The following is a 9,268-nucleotide window of genomic DNA, read 5'->3' on the forward strand; positions in this document are numbered from 1 at the left end:
CAGTTTACTTCCTCCTTCTCTTACTAGCTTAGTGTAAGGGAGTAAAGATCTACTAGGCTGTCTCTTTTCCTAATTAGGCCGACTCTTACTTCTTCTACCGGCAGAAGCGGCTTATATGGCCCTTCTTGCCGTAGTTATAATAGGTATGTGTCTCCCAGTTTCCCTCCTACGGATTAAGTCTCTACCTATTATTATTTTAGGGTTAACTAGCGTTGCTCTAGGGCTATAAGGCCTACTCGCGTTGTCCTTCCGCAGAGCGGTTAAGTCGGAATCTGCCCCTGTTATTAAAGCTAGGTCTAGTCCTACGCTCTTTATTATTGGCGTTTTATTCCTTTTACTTACCTAGATAGTCTCTTTTAGCATTCTTAATCCGAGTAGCTTTAAAGATAAGCTTTTCTTAAAAGGTAAGAATTTCGCCCTTCTCCTAAATAGCCTATTAAATCTTAGGTTGTAGCTTAGTAAGTAGCTAGTAAAGTCATATAGCGTTATCCTATAGGTCTAAGTAGGGTATATTGTCTTCTAGCTCTTCTAAGTAGTTTATAAACTGGACTACACTCTAGCCTTCTTACTATTTAGTGTCGTGGTATCGCTGGTTGTAATCTATCCCTTAATTAGTAGGGTTTTGGACCTAATTAACCAACCAGGTCTTAAGTTCGCTAAATTTAAAAAGTATAGTAAGTTTCTTCTTATAGCGTGTCTATAAACTCTTAACGGTGCTACGTAGGAAGGTGGAAGTAATTAGTGTCTAATTATACTTGTTAGAGTAATATTTCGGATCTAGCCGAAACTTGGTTTCGCATTAATAGATAAAACAATTATAGTTCCGGAGACTATTACTATTATACTTATTAGGTTCCTTTATACGGAATCTAGGTTTTTCTAACGTTACAGCGTAGTATGGCGTTGCCCCTTTAAGTCCGCTTCGTGTTTAGGGTATCTATACTTCTCCCAGTTGTCCTTACAATTGTTCTTAGTAGTCCTAATATACTTCTTTTAATCATATCTCCAACTCTTTTATTTTTTATAGGGTCTCGCGTAGCGACCGCTCTAATAACTCCCTAGTAGTAATTGTTTCTAAGGGTCCCGTAAAGTTAGATAGGCTAGCCATAGCTTCCTAGTCCACTCTTTCGTAAGTAGAGGGAATACGCTTCTCTAGGGAGACTCTCTAAGCCTCCTATAGTGAGGGTGTTGCTTTATAGGGTAAAGGAGTATAGTCCGTCATCGTTAATTAATAGCCGTACGTCCCTAACGGATTATGAGCGATTAAAATTATAAGAGGCTAGCCTAACCGGAACGTATAATTATCTAATTAATAGTGTCACTGGTAAGTAGAAGGTAAGTTAAAGGTACGTTAAAGGTAAGTAGAAGGTAGAATAAGTTTTTATATATTAAAGGATAAAGGCTTTTAACCACTTTTATTTAGAGACTAATTTCTAGTTCTTCTCTAGAGGGGAACTAGCTTCCTATATGTTTCTTCTAAGACGCTAGTAAAACCTTTCGCCCCTAGCCTGTCTAACTATGTTTTCTGGAATATAGATGGGATATAGATAAAACCTCCTACCGTCTTATTGGATATGTACCTCCCGGGGGATTCCATTATAAGCCTATAGTTAAATAGAAACGCTAGTAGGTCTTATAGAGCTTATAGGAGCTAGATAATTATATATAGGAGGATTTTATATCCCTAATAGAGAGGCAGTTATAAAACATATAAGATAAGCTTTTGGCCTTATAGGAGGCAAGTAAAAATAAATAGTTAAGCGTAATAAATAGAGCTATTAAGCTTCTATATTCGTACAGCAGATAACCTAGTTAAATGTTATAAAACGGAGGCAGTGGCTATAGAGCGTATGTATTTAAGGAGTCTATAAGACGTTGCGCAATCGATCGTAAGGGTCGAGGGCGTAAGGAGGTGATATACCTACGCGTAGCTGATATAAGCTGTACGTGAGGTGTACGCGAGAGCACGGGGCTCTCCTATGGAGGCCCCTGCGGTGGGGTTCCGTGACATTAAATTAAGGTATTAAGACGGGTAATATATAGGCGGTGGGACTTATTTCTAGTGGCGAAAATATTATAGGGTAAGAGCATAATAATATAGGCAATTTTATTACTAATTTAAGCTTTTATTACTATTATTATATTACCTTTAAACGTAATTAGAGAGGAGTAGCTATTAAAAATATAGGCTATCCTAAAAGTAAATCCCATATTTATATATATGGAGGTAATAAAAGTATATACGGATATTCTAAAACATATTAAGGCGGGTTGGTTTATATATATTCTAGTATTACTAGAGTTACTATTAAGTAAACGGTTCTACTATATCCTTACTTAGCCCACTTTTTACGTATATATTTCCTTAATTATAATTAATAAGTATTATTTAGTTACTAACTAGGGTAAAAGCTTTTAGCCCTGTTACTACTTAGTCTAATAGTGCCGTAGTTTATATATACTATAATACTTAATAAGGAGATGTATATAAAGGTAATAAAGCTAGTAAGGTTTTATTAGAGTATAACAGATCTTAAGTGAATAAATATTAATTGGCCTAACCTATCTATTATTAGGGGCTATATTAAGAGGAGGGATAAGAATAATTATAAAGCACTATTCTTTGTTATTAAAGAGGTATTTAAGAAGGCGGTAGTAGAGGAGGATTATATATCTATAACCCTTAACTAGATATCTATAGGGTTTAGTAAAATATTTATATTACCTAGCTAAACGCCTATAGCGCCTAGCAGGATATCTATATTTTTTAGTTAAATATCCGCTACCTCTATTTATTAATTAGTTGGGCAGATCTAAAATCTAGTAAAAGGTACTATATAGCTAAAGAAATTGTTAGGAATAAAGGCAAGTGGTCACTATATAAGGCATATTACCACCACGTATAGCAAGTTGCCATTACGTACGGTAAGTTGCCGTCACGTGCCGCCGCGGCACTAGCGTGGTAAGGAACCTTAAGTTCCTCACCTCTTTCTTTAAGAATTAATTAAGAATAAGAATAATAATTATTATACTATCTACGAACCATAGCTACGTAATATCCCCTTATGTAACCAACACTAATTAGTGGTTAACTTTACTGTTATATTATAAAACAGTAAGGTATTCCACTAAGAAGAGATAAGCTACTGTACCAGTGCTACTCGTGCTAAAGGAAGCTGTCTTTTAAGGTTAGAACTAGTTCTAAACTTTAAATAGAACTCTTCTACAAATCTAAGGATTTAAAGGCTAAAACTGGTCTTAAGCCTTTCTAAGATTATAGATTCTTGCGTCTATTACGCAGAACAACACGCTTTATAAGTCTTCGCAATTTAAGGCTAGAACTAGTCCTAAGCCCTATAATCGCAAATATATATCACGAACGCGTACTAAATAATAAATATATATTACGAACGCGTACTAAATAATAATCCCTACGCNAATAACACTTCCCTCCCTCTAAAAACATGGCTACGCCTACTTTAAACGACTAGGAAGACTCCTTACTACTAGGGGTAGCTTTATACGCGAAACTTATTAATAAAAATTAGGACGAATTTACCTTTAATATAATAACTTATACCGTAAAATAAGTTAATAGCTTTCTTCTATACTGTATTATATTCTACTAAAGTAGATACTACGCCGATATATAGCTGTGGGAATATTTTAGGGAGGATTTTATAAAATGGACCGCTAATACCTGGGCACTTAGCAATATTAATATTATTTAGGATTTTTAAGACTTCCTCTATAGGAATAGGGTATACGTTACTAAGAACGGTAACCTAATTACTAGTAATATTTAGGCCGTTATTACTAGTATAGAAGAACCAGTATAGACAGAAGTTAAGATTATACGTTAACTACGGAAACCTAAAACTAACCTATATTCTTTAGAAGGCAACTTTAATTTAGAATAAAACCCCTAGAACGCTACTCTTCTACCTAGAGGTACTTTCCCACCTAGAGGTACTCGTCCTCCACCTTTACCGCCTTTAGCTCTTCTACTCTAGCTAACCGGTAACCCTCTACTATAAGAAGTTACGAATCTAATAAAGGTATATTTAGATAAAGAAAAAAAGTTTAGAGGAGAATTATATAATATACTTAGAGTAAAACTATAGGTCTTCTATAACTATTGCAATAAGGTTAGAATTTAATGCCACTAGTACCACTACGCTTTCTCCATTATATTAAAGGGATAGGCAGTAATATTCTATTATAACTATATTACGGGTAAAAACTATAGCTTTAATATAATACTTTAGCTTACTAGAGCCCACTTTAAGACTAATAAAAATCGCTAACTTTATATGTCTGAATGGCAAGAGACTATATTTTAGAGAGTTATTACTTCTAACCTAATAAAGACTTGTTTAGAGTGCCTTTAACTACTCTTTAATAAACTCTAAAAAATCTAACGTGGACTTACTAAAACTTACTAAAATAAGAACAGCCTAAGGGACTAGGTTATCTTAGCATACTATAGCGTTCCTAAGTATAACTTAGCGCTATATAAACCTATAAATATATTTAAAGGAGTATATACTAAGCTACGCTCCGCTATAGGTACTGCAATATAAATATAAGAATCTTAATAGCTTTATACCGAAAGCCCTACCTAACTAAGCGTTTCTAACTAATATAATTATAACTAGACTAATTAAATATATAGCGGCCGTAGTAGGGAATATGGCAAAGGGTACGATTAATATTAACTATAAGGTAATTATAGAGGTCCTTACGGAGGTTTATTTTAAAGTAATTGCTAAAAAAAGTACTACGTTTATAAGAAGCTAAATTGCTAGTTAACTAGACACTCCCTTAATAAGCGAAAAGAGGTATATAATAAGTTCCGTTAGAGTATAAGAAATGTTAAAAATTATAAGGTTACTATGGCCTACTTTTAAAGCTTCCTAGTTTAATATAAAGGCGTAGAAGATCTTAAGGGTAAGGTTAATAAAACTAAACAGCTCCTTATAGATATAAAAATTAAAAACTACTTTTCTAACTAATATTTTACTAAGTATAGTAAGGTAAATAGCATATAAACCGTTGCTGTCCTTAATAACTAATCTACACTCTATTCTATTACGAAGTTAGATATCTTTAATAAGCTAAAGGAGAGCTCCGCGTTTTCCTTTAATAATAAATACTTAGCAAACGTCTTCTATGGTATTATACCGGATACTAGAGCCGCAGGAGTATCTATAGTAGGAGAACCTTAAGTTTAAGCCCTTTAGTAGCTTAATAGCTCTGTTTAGATTAACTATTTAACGGCAGGCTAGCATACGATTTATTTTAGTAAAGGTACTATAATCTCTCTTAGCATAATTAGGGTTTAAACCCCCTTAGGGTATATTAGTTTTTATATTATTCCTATAAATACTCCATTTTTATTTTATATTAAAGATATAGATAAGTTAGGTGTTAGGCTTAATAACCTTAAGAATATACTTATTTAGGGAGATAATTAGGTACCCGTTGTATATAAGTAGGGTTACCCCTAGTTACTCCTTTATTAACTAAAAAAGAGTATTACTTAGAGCTACTTAACTAAGTTAGAATTACGCCAACTATACTATTATTTTAGCTACCTATCCGTTTATTAATTACTTAGGGTTCTTTAGTGAGTAGGCTATAAAGTTAAGGTTAAGGTAATTAAGCATCTTATAAAGTATTACTATTACTACTAAATAAACTAGAAGTCCCCTAGCCGATTTAAGTTTACCCTTAAAGATAACTATAACTTTAACTTTTATATTATTATTAACGTTATATATCTTAGTAGCAAGCTAGTACTCTAAGTTATTAACTTCTTAACCTCCTTTTAAGCCGCACAATTTTTAAAGGATATATTAGCTAGGAACGCATAAAATACTCTTTAGTTATACTAAATTAATATCTACCTAAGACCCCCTAATTAAATCGTTTATAATGTAGGAAAGAACTTCTTATCTATAGAGTTCCGATAATAGATAAAGGTAATAGTAATTAAGGTTAAGGAAGTCCCCGTTAAGGCGTATAATAGTATTAGAAAAGTAAAGCGATATTATACGCTATTACGCCGCGTATATAAGATTATCTCTTTAAAACTAAAGGACGCTAGCGAAGAACTTACCTTATAAATAGCTATTAAAGCTATTAATAATTCCGCTGGCCTAAATAGACTTATACCTATATTGCTAGTCTTTAGCGCCTACCCTTAAATAACTAATAATTCTCTACTATCTCCCTCTATTATATAATAAGCCGAGGCTATTTATAAGGCAATAAAGGAGGTATAATATCTCTATGCTATACGCTAGGTTAATAACGCACTAGAAATAAGAAATGGCCTAAATACCTTAACTACGCTTAATCTACTACTCTAGTCTAAAGTACGCGTATAGCATAAAAAAGGGAGGATGGTTAGGCCCATATTAACTTATTATAATTAATAGTTAAACTTATACTATTTAGATGCCTTACGGACCTACTTAATTCCGTTTAACTGTTATTAAGCCTTATTATAAAGATAATAATTTTAAGCCTTTATAGGATGCCCTAGAAGATGCCCTAGAAGAGAACTACGATTAATATACTTTAGAAGATGACTATAATCCTAATATAATTATAGTAGATGCGCTATAACTATAACGCGATAGAGGTCGCCTAAAGGGATTATAAAATCGCTAATATCTTATTAATTTTAAAGAATAATTTATTGCCGCTATTAAGAATAGAGTTAAGTTATTAATGGCCTTTATAACAGCTAAAGAGAAGGCTAACTTTAAGCTCGCAAAATAGCTCTAAAAGGAAGGTCGTATTATAACCCTAGGAGCTCCTTTCTAAGTATCTAATAAGCAGGAGATCAACGGTCTTATTATAAGAGAAGTCTTTAAATTTAAGAAGTATAACCCTACTAAGTTTAATAAAGTTTGCATCTTTAAGTTAAGAATGGTTAATAAGATTAAAGGTAAAGCTACTAACGCCCTATTTAAGAAATTAAGGCTTATTATCTAAGGTTATAATAATAATAGTAAGGAGGTAATTCTTACGCAATCTTCTATAATTTAACGAGCTAGTTAGTAAGTTATTATTATATTAGCTCCCTCCTTAATAAAGAATAGAATGGCGGTTTATTTATAAGATATTACTTAAGCCTATACCTAATTAGAGACGCACCTTTAGCGCTTAATATTAGCATACCTTTTAGAGCAAATTTGCTACTAGTATCCTAAAGATACGATTATAGTTATATTTAAGCTATTATATAGAATTGCAGAGGTAAGAACTTATTAGTAGGCTACCTATAGCAAGCACTATAAAGAGAAGCTTTTAATAACTACTTCTATATTTGATCTCTGCTTCCTTATTATAACTATAAGAACTCTGTTTAGAATTATTGGCATATAAACTAACGATATAATTATCTTAGGGGACGACTAATTTTTAGCTCTTAAAGAAGATAAGCTAGTAAAGGCAAATTTTATAGCAAAGCTAAAAGAAAAGCTTAATTTAATAACACTATTACTCTTTAATAGATGCATCCTCTCCCTAAATAAGGATTTTATTACTTTACGCCAGAAGGGTTAAGGTAAGAAGATCGACGTTATTAACGTTAATTCCCTAAAGTAAGGATATATAGAGTAACGCGCTTGTGGAGCTTATATTACTTTTATCTATTAACCTAAGGCTTTATTTAATCTCTCTATTACTACCTAATACCAGGAACTAACTAAGGATAATATTCTTGCCCTAAATAAACGTCTTTCCTAGCAAATAAACTATCTTAATTAGGAACTACTCTACGTACCTATTAATCTTCTTACCGCTAAGCTCTTTATATTTGTTAATAAATTATTTATAAATAATAAAGATTTTAGCTCCTAGTTGGGATATAAGATTATTATTATGAATAAATTTACTAGAGAGAATGACTTTATAATTTATAGCAATCTTATTTATTAGAGCTTAACTAAGAGCAAGCGCGTTACCCAAAGTGTTTTAGCGTTAGAGATATATAGAATAGTTAGCAGAGTTAATATAGTAATTACAATTGGAACTACCCTAAAGATAATTATAGATTAACTTAAACTTCCCGTTATATCTATAATCGTATATACCGACTTATATTCCCTCCATAAGTGTTTAGTTAAGCTTAGTACTATAAAAGAAAAGCACCTTATAATTAATATTATGGCACTTTAGTAATCTTATAAGTGTTAAAAACTCTTTAAGATTTAATAAATTAATGGCTAAGATAACCTAGTAGATATAATAACAAAGGCGAACCTAAATAAGGCACTAGAGACGTTCGTTAATATAAATACTCTATGTATACGAGTTAAAGGTTAGGTTAAAAGAGAGTCCCTAGAAATTTCTTAGTTATATAAGGTCTTAAGATGTCTAGGAACTTTAACCGGCGGTTAAAGTTATCTAATTAGTTAGATTCTCTTGCTAAGACTTTTTAGAGGGGGAGCCTAACTTAATTTAGCTAATTAGGATTTTCCATCCCCGGGATAGAAAATCGCTATTGGCTCGCTTACTACTAGTGCCTTAGCGGCCCTCTAAACATAATATCTACCGGCAACTCCTAAGTAAGAAAGCACCACGTACTAAGAGGCAAATTTTAGGATAGCGAGACTTATATTATAATGGTAATAGTAAGTAAGAAGGATTAATATTTATTACGCTAGTCGAGCGGTATATATATATAGATGGCAACTATAAAAGAAAAGTTGCTAGTGTTGGGAATAAAGGCAAGTGGTCACTATATAAGGCATATTGCCACCATGTATAGTAAGTTGCCGTCACATGCCGCCGCGGCACTAGCGTGGTAAGGAACCTTAAGTTCCTTACCCCTTTCTTTAAGAATTAATTAAGAATAAGAACAACAATTATTATACTATTTACGAACCGTAGCTACGTGATATCCCCTTATGTAATTAACAGAAATAAAAGGTTTTAAATCCTAAATTAAATCCTAAGATAATTATCTTTCTTTATACTAAAAATTATATCTATAGGTATATAAATATTATCCGTTTATAGCTTATAACTAAGGGCTATATTATTAAATAGGCTAAAATAGTAGTGTAAAGTTATTATGCGATATTATCTAAATATAATAAAAGTAGGGAGTATTAAAATTTCTATATAGAAGACTTACCTACCTATATTCTTATTACGGTAGGCGCCCTAGTCTATAATATAAATATTTTAGATATTATCCGTTTTATTATATATGGTTATTATTGTTGGGAATAATATCACATATGGTTAT

This window comes from Cenococcum geophilum (genome assembly GCF_001692895.1).
Source record: "Cenococcum geophilum 1.58 unplaced genomic scaffold K441scaffold_39, whole genome shotgun sequence".
In the NCBI taxonomy this organism is placed as follows: Eukaryota; Fungi; Ascomycota; class Dothideomycetes; order Gloniales; family Gloniaceae; genus Cenococcum; species Cenococcum geophilum.